Source organism: Pelophylax lessonae (genome assembly GCF_965119305.1).
Source record: "Pelophylax lessonae genome assembly, chromosome: 13".
Lineage (NCBI taxonomy): Eukaryota > Metazoa > Chordata > Amphibia > Anura > Ranidae > Pelophylax > Pelophylax lessonae.
The window spans coordinates 73,632,942-73,648,097 of NC_138780.1; the positions used below are offsets into that span (position 1 = coordinate 73,632,942).

The 15,156-nt window shown below is 46.3% G+C and overlaps 1 protein-coding gene across 4 annotated transcripts in view; it reads right to left on the reverse strand.

The window, feature by feature from the left end:
* PAK6 (p21 (RAC1) activated kinase 6) overlaps window positions 1-15,156 on the reverse strand; it is a 187,211-nt gene that overhangs the window by 102,197 nt on the left and 69,858 nt on the right. Inside the window, exon 1 of one of the 4 annotated variants that reach the window (XM_082275197.1) lies at window positions 14,714-14,857. The exons of 2 other annotated variants lie outside the window; for them this stretch is intronic. The gene's annotated coding sequence lies outside the window, so the exon portion shown is untranslated. Of the gene's footprint in view, window positions 1-14,713; window positions 14,858-15,156 lie in introns of those variants that run through there. One more of the 4 variants, XM_082275194.1, reaches the window with a different exon arrangement.

A 15,156-nucleotide genomic window follows, 5' to 3' on the forward strand; every position in this document is an offset into this window, starting at 1 on the left:
ACTAGAAGCCTGTATTAGACAAGAATGAGACAACATTCCTATTTCTAAACTAGAGCAACTTGTCTCCTCAGTCCCCAGACATTTGCAGACTGTTATAAAAAGAAGAGGGGATGCCACACAGTGGTAAACATGGCCTTGTCCCAAATTTTTTGAGATGTGTTGATGCCATGAAAATATAAAATCAACTTATTTTTTCCCTTAAAATGATACATTTTCTCAGTTTAAACGTTTGATATGTCATCTATGTTGTATTCTGAATAAAATATTGAAATTTGAAACTTCCACGTCATTGCATTCTGTTTTTATTCACAATTTGTACAAAGGTACAGTAAAACTGCAGGAAAGGGCACTGGGGGGCAAACTAATATCAATTTATATTATTTTGTAATGAAATCAGTGCGTTTGTGTTTTTTACTTTTCAAATTTCACGTCGCAGGAGACGGAAGCCGGGGCTCACAAGCATCGGGCGGAAGATCCGGCCGCCGAATGCCGAAGGGACACATCGTTGGATCCCGGCGACAAGGTAAGTGGCCCTCTACAAGGATCCAGCGATGCTCCCTGGCGGTACCCTGGGTGTGGCTCGGGGTTACCGCTTATGGCAGTGAAATCCCACCCCGAGCCACACTCGGGAATACCGCCAGGGAGGTTAAGGGGGTCTTTATGCCCAAGGGGAGGAATGGACTTCTTGATTACGTGACCGCTGTGATAGTCTGTCACAATGATCACATGATCAGGAGCCTTCTTGATCATGACTAGAGAAAGAGATCCATCTATGACAGCGTGGTCACTGCGCTGGAAGCACGGCGTGAGCCTGCTCTTAGCACAGAAACCATGCCCATCCATGAACGTATCTGTGGGGCGTAAGGGCATTAAAGCTTACTCTCTTTGTGCAGCACATATGGGTTACATGGGCAGGAAGAGGTTAACATATTTAATTTTAATACAAATTTAGCAATGGGTTCAGATCTTGAATCATTAACTAAGAAATAATTTGTTGCGGATAGATAAAGATCTCCAGTGTAAGTTAATGACCTGGAAAAACATTACAGGCTCTTAAAGCTGGAATTAGATGAGCTCAGCTTAGACAGTCTTAAAAATAACTATTCTCTAGAGTTCCTATGTACTCCCCAAACCCAGGCAAAGTAGATTGCTGGCCATTAGCACAGCACACAGGTGCAATGAAGGCTGCCCAAGATTTGAGAGTTTTGGCCAAACTCTTGAAGTTAGGGAACACATACTGTACAGCTTTTCTGGCAGAAAGGACGTTTTATTTCCTCTTTCTAAAGAATGTTTTCCGTTGCTGAGATTTTGTTTAGTGAAATCATTAAAATGACAGTGTTCACACAGTTTACTTTTGCAAAAGTGTCTTCCTTGTAAATAGAATTGCATCATTTTTTAACAGTTAACTTGTGACTTTTACACTTAGAAAGTATAATTGCAATTGTTACAGGCGAGCTCCATAACTACTTCCTGGCATATACAGTGGAAAATCTCTTTAGAATAAGAGTCTTCTCTAACCATCTTATTTGTACACCTAACAGCACAAGATTTATTCAGAACAAAATCTCTGTGTAATTATTTGCTGTATGTAATTACACAATAGACTTGGCCGTGGTAGCACTGTAGCCCTGTGAGCGTCTGAACTCCATGGTCTAGTGGACATAGATGGAGAGATATTTTGCAGATTTTCTCTACTTCAGTTCTTTATCTTTTCAAAAACAATATATGTTTGTTTCAGTTATAAAATTTTCTATGATTAAAGCCCTGTACACACGTACCGATTGTCCCTCCCCCCTGTAAACTGACCATGGTTTATCATGGCTGCTGAAACTTGACACCGTGGCAAACCGATTTTTGCTGTTGGATGGAGTAGAGAGGAATAAAGCCCCATACACACGCACCGATTGTCAGCCGAGCGATTGGCCGTCTTTTGTCCAGTGTTGTTTTGTTGGTTGAAATGTGCTCTAGACTGCACACGAATTTTGTCGGCCAACAACAACCAACTGCAGAAGTGATGTCATGTGATGGTTTACTTTCCGTGTGTTTTTTCTTCTCTGAGCATGCCCAGTCTTGCTCATCTGGCTTTTGTCGGCCGAAATCTGTACTGACTGACAAACAATCGGCCATTCTTTGTTGGCCAACAAAAATTTTATAGCATGCACACCAGATTTTGTTCGGCCGAAAAGTCGCAGTCGGTTGTCGGAAGCATCCGACAGTTGGCCGAATATTTACGGCCGACAATCGGTACGTGTGTACGGGGCTTAAGCCTTTCTCAACCTTTTCCCCCCTGAGGAACACCTAGTATCATTTTCCAGTCTCAGGAAGCCCATGCTAAAACAAATTCATTAGAGGTGAATGGCAAAAGTATCTCTCAAATTTGTGCTCCAGGGGCTGACTGGCAATCTTCGGCCCAGGAGTCAAGTACAAACCAGAAGCCCATGGTGCAGCAAATCGGCCCCACTCCCACTATCCCTCTTCCCGGCCCCCTCCTGACCCCCATTCCAGGCAGAAGCAGGAGGAACACCTAGTATAATTTTCCAGTCTCAGAAAGTCCATGCTAAAACAAATTCATCAGAGATGAATGGCAAAAATCTCTCTCAAATTTGTGCTCCAGGGGCTGACTGGCAACCTTCGGCTCAGGGGTCAAGTACAAACCAGAAGCCCATGGTGCAGCACTACCACTATCCCTCTTCCCGGCCTCCTCCTGAACCCCATTCCAGGCTGAAGCTCCACTCTAGGTACTCACCGGCCAAATCTGGGTCCCTGACCTGGCCAGCAGGGGGTGGTTGGGGGGAGCTGGGACAGCTTGATTTGGGCTGGCTGGGGGAGGAAAGTCTGCAGTGGTGCATGGAACTGGCCTCTGTTCAGACACAGTGCTGGGAGGGAGGCCTACGCTCTGTCCTTGTCTTTATCCTGCACTCAGTAGGTCAGCGGTGGAGGCTTTTTACTTCTCTTCACCAAGCAACCTTTAAGCATGTCTGTGGCAGAAATGGTGCAGCCTTTTTACGTGTCATCAGAGTGGCCACCTGGCCCAGTCCTTCCCTGTTGTGGTCTGTAGGAAGAATGCTCCCCTAACAATGGTGGAGAATGATCTGAGTGTTTTGTTAGATCATAGACTTAAAGTAGAGCTATAGGCAAAACTTATTCAAACTTTTTCATTTTGGAGAGTGTTTGGGAGGGTTATAACCCCTGTCAGATTTTTTTTTTCTCCATCTTTGTCCCATTGCAGAGATTTTCCTTCACTTCCTGTCCCATAGCCAAACAGGAAGTGAGAGGAAATCCCTGCAAATTAAGGGAATTCCCCCAGATCACCAGAACTACTGTCCCTGTTGGAAGATTTCCCACAGACAGTGAAAAAAGATGACAGAGAATCTAATCCCCCTACACTCTATCCAAAACTTAAAAAAAAAAGTTTTACCTTTAGTTATAGTTTGAAGTTGGTGTAATCTCCCTTGGTTGATTTTTGCCTATAATAAGGCTTTTCTATAGCTACAGTAAGTATCTCCTAAACTTGCACCGATGCGGCGTAAACAGTGACTGCCATGCGCATGCGCGAGAGTGATGTCATTGTGGCTCGGCCATTCACCTTTTGTGGCTCGCCCGGGTCTCCAGTCCCACCGGGAAACCTGGGCAACCAGCCAGCATGGTCACCGAAGACCCGATCAAAGCCATATTTGGCTCTGATCGGGTCGCCATGCAAAAACCCCAAAGTGTTTCCGGGTACTGGCGCCAAATTTAAAAAAAATGACAGCATTCAAAAACAGCCAAACTTGGCATTTTTTAATGCTTTTAATTGCAGAGGAGGGGTTTTGGGATCTTTTAGACCCCCAGATCCCTCCACAAGAATACCTGTCAAGAAAAAAAAAAAATTTTTAAATGTACGAAAATATTAGCCAATATCGGCTGATACCGATACGCGATGACCAAAATATCGGTATCAGCAATGAAAAAAACAATATCAGTGGATCATTACTCTCCATGGTCGACCAAAGATGTTAAGTGCATGTGCTCAGAGTCAAATCCAGAGTTTGTCTGTAGGAAATAGACATATAAGTTCTGCCAGCATTGCTGCAGAGGTTGAAGGGGTGGGGGGGGGGGGGCAGCCTGTCAGTGCTCAGACCATACGCTCAGGGCCAGATTAACGTAGGGGCTATTGGAGCTGCAGCTCCAGGCCCCTACCTTTTATATAGGCCCCGGGTTGGCCATATTCACTGTGACCGCTCTTCTGTCACTTGTAAACACAGAAGTCTGGCTTCTATGCTCGCTTCCCCAGGCAGCTCCCTCAGAACCTCCCCACACAGAGCGAAGGCCTGACAAGGAGGGACAGTTGCCGATGCATGGATGTGTTTATGGGCTTCAGAGACAGCATCCCATGTTGAATTAGGCATGCATGGCTGCACCCTTCCTCCTCTGGGTGCATGCCAAGGTACGGCCCTTAAGGCCCTTCAAAATCCTCAGCACCAAGACCATGATGCTCTTAATCCGGCCCTGCATACGCCTCACACTGCATCAAATTGATCTGCATGGCTGTCGTCCCAGAAGGAAGCCTCTTCTAAAAGATGATGCACAAGAAAGCCCGCAAACAGTTTGCTGAAGACAAGCAGACTAAGGACATGGATTACTGGAACCATGTCCTGTGGTCTGATGAGACCAAGATAAACTTATTTGGTTCAGATGGTGTCAAGCGTGTGTGGCGGCAACCAGGTGAGGAGTACAAAGACAAGTGTGTCTTGCCTACAGTCAAGCATGGTAGTGGAAGTGTCATGGTCTGAGGCTGCATGAGTGCTGCCGGCACTGGAGGAGCTACAATTCATTGAGGGAACCATGAATGCCAACATGTACTGTCTCATACTGAAGTAGAGCATGATCCCCCTCCCTTCGGAGACTGGGCCGCAGGGCGGTATTCCAACATGATAACGACCCCAAACACACCTCCAAGACGACCACTGCCTTGCTAAAAAAGCTGAGGGTAAAAGTGATGGACTGGCCAAGCATGGCCAAGCATGTCTCCAGAGCTAAACCCTATTGAGCATCTGTGGGGCCTCAAATGGAAGGTGGAGGAGCGCAAGGTCTCTAACATCCACCAGCTCCGTGATGTCACCATGGAGGAGTGGAAGAGGACTCCAGCGGCAACCTGTGAAGCTCTGGTGAACTGCATGCCCAAGAGGGTTAAGGCGGTGCTGGAAATAAATGGTGGCCACACAAAATATTGACACTTTGGGCCCAATTTGGACATTTTCACTATGGGGTGTCACTTTTGTTGCCAGCAGTTTAGACATTAATGGCTGTGTGTTGAGTTATTTTGAGGGGAACAGCAAATTTACACTGTTATACAAGCTGTACACTCACTACTTTACATTGTAGCAAAGTGTAATTTCTTCACTGTTGTCAAATGAAAAGATATAATAAAATATTTACAAAAGAGATACTGTATACCAGAATGTACGTGTAAGTGGGTTGAAAATAGCGAGTTAGGTGCGGTCTTAGAAAGGAGAGTAAGAGTTAATGCCTTCCCAGTTCTTTGGTCTTTAGGTGGGTCTTTCTAGGTCCCATCCACTGGTACTGTGCAATTTAAAAGTGATAAGGGTCTGTACCCATGGCAGGCTGGGATTAGAGAGCTAGGACATCCAAGGGGGTCCCAGAGCCCATAATAGGCCAAATATAAAACTGAGAATGTGCCCATAAGGGAGAGAGACAGAGAACAACTCCCTATGGGAGCAGAAGGATGACGCTTTACTACCTGGATGTAAAGTCATCAGAACCTGGGGTTCACCCCGAAGACACCAGCTGCTGGAGTATGCCACTGATTGACTCTGTATTTTACACGAACACTACCCTTGCAGGTATGCCAGGGCAGCACATAGCCTGGGTTAGGGCATTAGGAAAGACTTAGGTCTCTGAATTCTGAACTTTGTAATGCCTTTTGCACTTTTTCAAATAAAGTTTTGGAAACCTTATTCCCGCCTGGTCTGAAGTTGTTGAAAGGGGTGTAATGCAAGTAGCTGGCACCATTCCACATTTCAGGTCACTAGGTACTTGGGGTATGAAGACATCAGTATTAAAATATTGAAGTGTGTGGTTGCCTAAGGCATGGGTTCTCAACCTGTACACCTCCAGCTGTTGCCGAACTACAAGTCCCATTATGCCTCTGCCTGTGGTAGTCATGCTTGTCAGCCTAGCAATGCCTAGAGGCATACCTAGAGTCTCCAGCGCCCTTGGCGAGGCGCTGTATCGCCCCCACCATGAAAAAGTAACAACTTTAATTTTTTTTTCTTGTTTAGATCAATTTAAATAATTTTATACATTTTTAAAAGGTGATGTTCCTATAATAGTTCTCCACCATGTAAAGGGAAACTAAAGAAACATATGTAGCATTATATTTTGTTTCCTAATCCTCCCTGTCCCATTAAAAAAAAAATGTATACAAGGGAATTGAAAGTTTCTCAGGTGTCCCTTGTTTGCCCAGTATAGAGCTCTCTAGATGGGCAACATTGTGCCAGGTGTGAACAGCAAGAGAGGGGGTTACAGAGAGAGAGAGAGAGGGGGGGTTGACAAAGAGAGAGAGGGGGGTTTGACAAAGAGAGAGAGGGAGGAGGTTTGACAGAGGGGGTGACAGAGAGAGGGGGGGGTTGACAAAGAGAGAGAGGGGGGGTTTACAGAGAGAGAGAGGGGGGTTTGACAGAGAGAGAGAGAGAGAGAGAGAGAGAGAAAGGGGGGTTTGACAGAGAGAGAGAGAGAGAGAAGGGGGTTGACAGAGAGAGAGAGAAGTATTTAAAAGAGAGAGAGGGTGACAGAGAGAGAGAGAGAGAGAGGGGGGGGGGTGAGAGGGGTGACAGAGAGAGAGAGAGGGGTGACAAAGAGAGAGGGGGTGACAGAGAGAGAGAGGAAGGTGACAGAGAGAGGGAGAGAGAGAGAGAGCGGGGCGACAGAGAGAGAGAGAGGGGGGTGACAGAGAGAGAGAGAGGGGGGTGACAGAGAGAGAGAGAGAGAGGGGGGTGACAGAGAGAGAGAGGGTGACAGAGAGAGAGAGGGGGGGTGACAGAGAGAGAGAGAGGGGGGTGACAGAGAGAGAGAGGGAGGAGGTTTGACAGAGGGGGTGACAGAGAGAGAGGGGGGTTGACAAAGAGAGAGAGGGGGGTTTACAGAGAGAGAGGGGGGTTTGACAGAGAGAGAGAGAGAGAGAGAGAGAGAGAAAAAGGGGGGTTTGACAGAGAGAGAGAGAGAGAAGGGGGTTGACAGAGAGAGAGAGAAGTATTTAAAAGAGAGAGAGGGTGACAGAGAGAGAGAGAGAGGGGGGGAGGTGAGAGGGGTGACAGAGAGAGAGAGAGAGGGGTGACAGAGAGAGAGGGGGGAGAGAGAGAGAGAGAGGGGGTGACAGAGAGAGAGAGAGAGAGAGAGAGGGGTGACAGAGAGAGAGAGATAGGGGGAGGTGAGAGGGGTGACAGAGAGAGAGAGAGAGAGAGAGGGGTGACAGAGAGAGGGAGAGAGAGAGGGGGGCGACAGAGAGAGAGAGAGAGGGGGGTGACAGAGAGAGAGAGAGAGGGGGGTGACAGAGAGAGAGAGGGAGAGAGAGAGAGGGTGACAGAGAGAGAGAGAGAGAGGGGGGGCGACAGAGAGAGAGAGAGGGGGGTGACAGAGAGAGAGAGGGGTCCCCCAGTCAGCCTTTTCTTTTGCGCCTGGCAGTGGAGAGGAGATTGAAGTCTTGCTGAGCGACAGTATGGGCTCCTCTGACAGCCCCAGTGCACTCACTATCCCCACTCAGCCTGCCGCCGATTGATGATGTCACGGTCATGTGACCACTGACTGGCCGCATCTGTGGGCGGAGATGGAGCTCCGGAGAGCCCAGCACTGCTGCCGCCTGGACTGGACACAGAGCTCCGGGATTGGAGCTGCACGCTGTCTGAGGGCGCGGGGGGCCCAGGCTGACCTGGGGGAGCAAAAATCACTAACCCTGCCTTTTTTTGGCGCTCAACCCCTCAGGCCTACGCTTCTGGCGGGCACCGGTCTCACTAACCCCTTGGTACGCCCCTGGCAATGCCTCATGGGAGTTGTATTTCCACAACAGCTGGAGGGCCACAGGTCGAGCCCCCATAACTTAGGGTAAACGGAAGTCTGACAAGCAGCTTGTCGGTAGCGTGTACCTATCACAGGTGGAATGGCCTGTAGCAGTGAGGGAGAGGTTGTCGGCTCGCTCTGATAGGTTCCCATCCTGCACAGAGGTATAGACTTAAAGAAAACTTTCCCCCTTCTAGATAAACAGGGACGGAGGCAAACAAATACTATTTAGCTTTATAAAGGATCAAACCAACCCCCTCTATAGACTTAAAGAGTTAAGTGCACGCGTGCAGCCCACGCAGGGTGTCCAGTGGGGTTAACTCCGCTACTGGGGAATGGTAGTGGAAAACGGTGGACAGGTGGATGTGGATAAGGCTCAGCGTATCCCTCCTACAAGCAAGTTATGGACAAGGTGTACATTGTCATGAAAATCTGAGAATTAACTGAACAATAGTTACAGTGCAAGTGTACATGACTGCAGAGGCCCGCCTTAAGGTTGAGCATTCCTCCACGGCAGCTTTAGCCTTGTCTCAAGAGCACTGATGAAAATGGCACAATGTATAGAAAAGTGAACCTGTTATAGGTCCCTAGCGTAGCCTAGAAGAACCCAACCCAGTGTAGGCTTCTCATGTGCTTGGTACCCAATGAGGGGGGAAACATGGAGGATGTGATGATCACCCTGACCTGCCCACATACTGGTTAGGCTGTTCCTACACTCCAGCCATTCTTAAAAAGTTAAACCTAAAAATAAAACTGTAATAACTGTAATATATTGCAGCTAACCAGTCCTTAGTTGTGATGGCTAAATTATTTATCTTTTTTCCCTTATGTTCACCTAGTGACCCTGTCAGTAACAGACTTCCTGTTCTAAGGTGATTACTCCTAAATCACTGCATTCTATGCATTAAGATAAAAAAGCCTTCTGGATGTAGCATGGTTTCTCAACCTGTAAAACGACAGCTGTTGCAGAACTACAAGTCCCATCATGCCTCTGCCTTTGGGAGTCATGCCTGTAACGGTCAGCCTTGCAATGCCTCATGGAACTTGTAGTTCCACAACAGCTGGAGGGCCACAGGTTGAGCCCCCATGACCTAGGGTAAACGGAAGTCTAATAAGCAGCCTGTCAGTAGCGTGTATATTTGGCATGTGGAATGGCCTGTAGCAGCGAGGGAGAGGTTGTCGGCTCTCATTCCACCCAGGGCTGTCTTACTGAATGGGCACGCTGGGCAGTTGCCTGGAGGCCCCACTTGCCTGGGGGGCCCCAACTGCCCAGTGACCCAGTCCCAGCCAAGCATTAGTCTCGACTCCCATGTGCATCCCGCCGCTGAACTTAGCAGGTGGCAAGCGCCTGTCACCCTGCGCTGCTGTCAGGCCACTGGGGGCGTGGAAGGGGAGCCCACAACTGCAGACATGCCTGTCCACCTCCACCTCCACGGGCACAGGCACACACAGGACAGTCAAGCTCCCGTCCATGTGTGCAGCCCATTCAAGGTATACAGTGGGGTCCATTCCGCTACTGGGGAATGGTAGTATAAACTGTGGACAGGTGGATGTGGAAAAGGCTCAGCATATCCCTCCTAAATGCAAGTTATGGAGAAGGTGTACATGGTCATGGAGACCTGAGAATTAACTGAAGAATAGTTACAGTGCAAGTGTACATGATGTAAGTTCATCTCTAACTGCAGATGCCCCCTTAAGATTGAGCATTCCTCCACGGCAGCTTTAGCCTTGTCATTGATGAAAATAGCACAAGAGTAAAGGTACCCCATGTATAGAAAAGTGAACCTGTTATAGGTCCCTAGCATAGCCCAGAAGAACCCAACCCAGGGTAGGCCTCTCATTGGCTTGGTACCCAATGAGGGGGGAATCATAGCGGATGTAATGATCAAACCGACCTGCCCACATACTGGTTAGTCTGTTCCTGCACACCAGCCACTCTTAAAAAGTTCAACCTAAAAACAAAACTGTAATATATTGCAGCTAACCAGTCCTCAGTTGTGATTAGTGATGGGCCGAACATCCCCCTGTTCGGTTCGCACCAGAATATCTTAAACAGGGAAAAGGTTCTAGGGAACATGCGAACTCTATTAAAGTCTATGAGACGTGAACATGAAAAATGAAAAGTCCTCATTTTACAGGCTTATATGCAAGTTATTGCCATAAAAAGCATGGGGACCTGGGTACTGCCCTGGAGGGACATGTATCAATGCAAAAAAAAATGTTTTTAAATTATAGTTTTTTACAGGAGCAGTGATTTTAATGACGCTTAAAGTGAAACAATAAAAATGAAAAATTCCTTTAAATATCATGCCTGGGGGGTCCCCTTAATGTACCTGTAAAGTGGCACATTTGTACAATGAACCTGCTGCAGCAATACTGACATTTCTAAAGGAAAAAATGTTATTTAAAGTTGAGCGCAGCTGTAATTAAAAAAAAATGAAAAAAAAAAAACAGCGTAGGGTCTCCCCCCAGTCCATACCAGGCCTTTCGAGTCTGGTACAGACTTAAAGGGGAACTCCACGCCAACATTTTTGAAAAAAAATGGCGTAGGGTCCCCCCTAAAATCTATACCAGACCCTTATCCAAGCATACAGTCTGGCAGGTCAGGAAAGGGGGGGAGGATGAGGGAGCAGCCCCCTTAAACCATACCAGGCCACTTGCCCTCAACATGGGGCGGGTGCTTTGGGGTGCACCCCAAAGCACCTCGTCCCCATGTTGATGGGGACAAGGTCCTCTTTCCCACAACCCTGGGCTGTGGGGGTCTGCAAGTGGGGGGCTTATCGGAATCTGGAAGATCCCATGTGAAGGGTACATATTACCCCTCCTCATTCACCAAAAAAGTGTAAAAAGTAAAAACCACAGAACACACAGGGTAAAAAAATGTTGATGTCTAGAAATCTTTCATTCAAGCCTTGCCTAGTGATACCCAACAATCCCTAGTAAAATGTTTCCAATAAACTTTATTATATCAAACCAGATTAACCGATGACCCACCTAAACCTTTCTATCCTATTAACCAAGGCCTTCCCTCCCCTCTTCTTCCATTTGCTGGATAATAAACTATGGGTATAAACTTCTGGGTGTAGCAGCGTCCCCAGCACCCCCTAATCCTTACCTGACCCCATCTCTGTCAAGCAATGTCCACAAGTCCCTCAGCTGTCCAGGACTCTCCCTCCTCATTGGCTGAGACACAACTGTGGCGCCATTGGCTCCCACGGCTGTCAATCAAAATTGATTAGTCAATCAGAAGAGAGAGGGGATGAGGCCAAAACACAGTTTTGTGTCTGAATGGACACACTGAGCTGCAGTTTGGCTTGGGTGCCCCCATAGCAAGCTGATTGCTGTAGGGGCGCTTGACAGGAGAGAGGGGCCAGGAGCAGCAACGAGGGACCCAAGAAGATTGGATCGTGGATCGGGTGGACAGATTATTGGGTGGGGCTGGGGAAGACCCAGCTGTCATGGTACACGTGGGTACCAATGACATAGGCAGAGGAAGATGGAGAGTCCTAAATGATTTCAGGGACTTAGGAGCTAAGTTGAGGACTAGGACCTCCAAGGTAGTATTTTCAGAAATACTACCTGTACCTCGAGCCACACCAGAGAGGCAGCGGGAGATTAGGTAAGTTAACGAGTGGCTGAGGAGCTGGTGTAGTAAGGAGGGTTTCGGGTTCCTGGAGAACTGGGCCGACTTCTCTGTCGGCCACCGGCTCTTTGGTAGGGACGGATTGCACCTAAATGGGGAGGGTGCAACCGTACTGGGTGAGAAGATGGCCGAAAAGTTAGAGGGGCTTTTAAACTAGGTGATGGGGGGAGGGTACAGATGTAGAATTAGCTTGGAAAGCAAGATTCAGAGGGCAGAAATGGGGGCGTTAGCGGTAGGGTGTTCGGAGCTCCTATACCCAGGGTGGGTATGGGGAAAAATCAAGAGAGCAGCCTAAAAACATCAAACGAGGATATATGTAACCGATCAAAATTACGAGGTTTGTATACCAATGCCAGAAGCTTGGCCAACAAGATGGGAGAGCTGGAGCTGCTGATGTTTGAGGAGGACTTAGATTTTGTGGGGATAACTGAGACTTGGTTTGACAGCTCTCATGACTGGATGGCGACCGTTCAGGGGTATTCCCTTTATCGCAGAGATAGAGAAGGTAAAAAAGGGGGAGGGGTATGTTTGTATATTAAGAACAGTATACAGGTAAATATGAGGGATGATATTAATAATGGAGCTATGGACGAGGCAGAATCCCTATGGGTAGAACTTCAAAGGGAAGGCACTGTGGGGAAGGTAATATTGGGTGTATGCTATAGGCCCTCCAACCTGAGGGAGGAGGGGGAGGCGGACCTCCTTTTACAGATAGGATTGGCAGCAAGGATGGGAAATGTCATTATAATGGGGGACTTTAATTATCCAGATATAGACTGGGCAGAAGGAACCGCGCATTCAGCCAAGGCTCGGCAGTTCCTAAATGTTTTGCAGGACAATTTCATGGGTCAGATGGTGAATGCACCGACAAGAAACAATGCGGTACTTGACCTACTGATTACCAACAATACAGACCTGCTCACTGATATAGAAATACGGGACAACTTAGGAAACAGTGACCATAGGTCAATTAGTTTCAGTATTAATTATAGTAATAGTAAACACAAGGGTAATATAAGCAAGCTATTCACTAGAGGGGGGGGGGGAGTCTAGGATGGAAAAGGACTTGGGGGTACTGGTAGACAGGCTTGGCAGTGGCATGCAATGCCAAACCGCTGCAAGCAAAGCCAACAGAATACTGGGATGTATAAAAAAGGGGATTCACTCCAGAAATAAAGAGATTATTCTACCACTCTACAAGACTCTGGTCCGGCCACATCTGGAATATGCTGTCCAGTTCTGGGCACCGGTCCTCAGGAAGGATGTGCTGGAGCTGGAGAAAGTCCAGAGAAGGGCAACAAAAATAATTAGGGGAATGGAGGACATCAGCTATGAGGAAAGACTACAAGCACTGAACCTATTCTCTCTGGAGAAGAGACGATTGAGGGGGGATATGATATCAATGTACAAATATTGTACTAGCAACCCTAGCATATGGAAAGACCTATTCAGAGAAAGGAAATACAATAAGACACATGGCCACTCACTAAAACTAGAGGAAAGGCGGTTTAACCTTAAAATACGCAGGGGGTTCTTCACTTTAAGAGCAGTAAGGATGTGGAATTCTCTTCCACAAGCAGTGGTATCAGCAGGGAGCATTGATAGTTTCAAAAAACTATTAGATGGGCACCTTAAAGACCCCAACATACAGGGGTATACAATGTACGGTTAGCAGCAAACACACACACATCATAGGTTGAACTGGATGGACTGATGTCTTTTTTCAACCTCACTAACTATGCAACTATGTAAGGATTCAGGCTGCCCTGTGCAAAACTAACTGCACAGAGGAGGTAGGTATACCATATTTGTTATTTTTTTTTTAAAAGGAGACTTTACAATCACTTTAAAAGAGAAAATTCCTTGCAAAGTGAACATCCTATTTGCCCTTAACAAATCAACCCCATTATATCTATGCAATTGTATAGTCCTTGGAAATGATTACCCTCTGCTTTAAAAATATGACTCCATGCATCTGTATAAAATTTGGAGTTTAGTGGAATATGATATAATGCCACATGTAGGACAAACCTTACACATTTTATATCATTTTCTCAGGTGAAGACTACTGAAAATGGTGTGTATTGTCCCTAATGTTCATTAGTATTGACCAAAAAGACGACCTTTAATGAATTAAACCAAAAAAACAGCAGTTTGATTTCTTTACATAATTAAAAATAGACTGAAACATCTGAAACTTGTAAAAAAAAAAAATAATAAACCTAATATTACAATTTCTATTAAGCGAATGTAAAATGTTTGCCTAATTTTCTAATCACACGTATTAATTCCTGCAGTGATCTGGGCTACATTAAATGACTTTCTGAATATATGCTTTGCAGAAGTTATTATATTCAGTTAAGGTTAAAACATTCAGACAATAAATGGGAAGTTTGGAAATTGGAACATTTTGTTCAAGGCACATAAGGTCGCGATCCATAGCGGCACGACAACCCATACTTCTCGTCTAATGTTCCCAGCATTTCTATGCCAGGCCTAGCTAGATCTGTGTATTGGGGTTGGACAACCTTTCAGCTGCTAAAGATCTGCTGCAAGTCTGCAGTACCAGCAAAGGGAATGCTGAGACTAGTAGTTCCCCAGCGGTTTGAGGGTAACAACTTGCAAGACTATTTTATAGATGGCTGTTAATGATGGGAGCATTTACTGTGACATTAGAAATGGGATTCCATGTAAGAGATAATAGTGGCATCTTACTCATAAACAATATTTTAAAAATGTCTGTGTTACATGGTAACACTTATCAATAAGCCATTACATTGTTAAATGCCCTTGTTAATAAACATAAATAACATAATATACCATCCTGCTATAGATATGATTCTAGATTGTTTTGTGCATGCACCTATTTATATTCACCATACATAGAAGACTATCAGATCACAGCATGTTACCCATTATAGCATAGACTGGTGCCCAGGTGAGACTCCCCTCACCTGTGTCCGCTCCGCCTTGCCCCTTGAGTGTGGTCTCACCAGACCCTGTCATTTTGCTTACCTGAAATACGAGGTTTCAGAGCATTCACTGAGCTGCTACAAAGTGTAATCTGTAGATTGTTGAACTTGGCTGCAAGCTCCAGCCTGTCTCTGAGTAAGAGGAACGTCAAATAACTTCACACCCTCAGGGGAGACAACTGCTAAATGTCTCTTCTTAAAGGTAAAGTGAACAGCCCTTTGCTTTCCTGGCCTTCACACCTGCCAGGCCACAAAATGATCATTTTAAAGGCTGCTTGCAATTTTAGATCTTATTAGATCTTTGCTGCATACATTGTAAATTTGTAATATGTGGAAACCACACAGCACTGTCATTGGGCAGCGCCAATTCCCTACCCCTTTATATACCCAACCACTGTCATTGATTATCTGGAAGTGTGCTTATTACTCTATTCGGTAAGGGGACCAACACTGGGACATACAGGGTCTAAAAAAGTATTCACACCC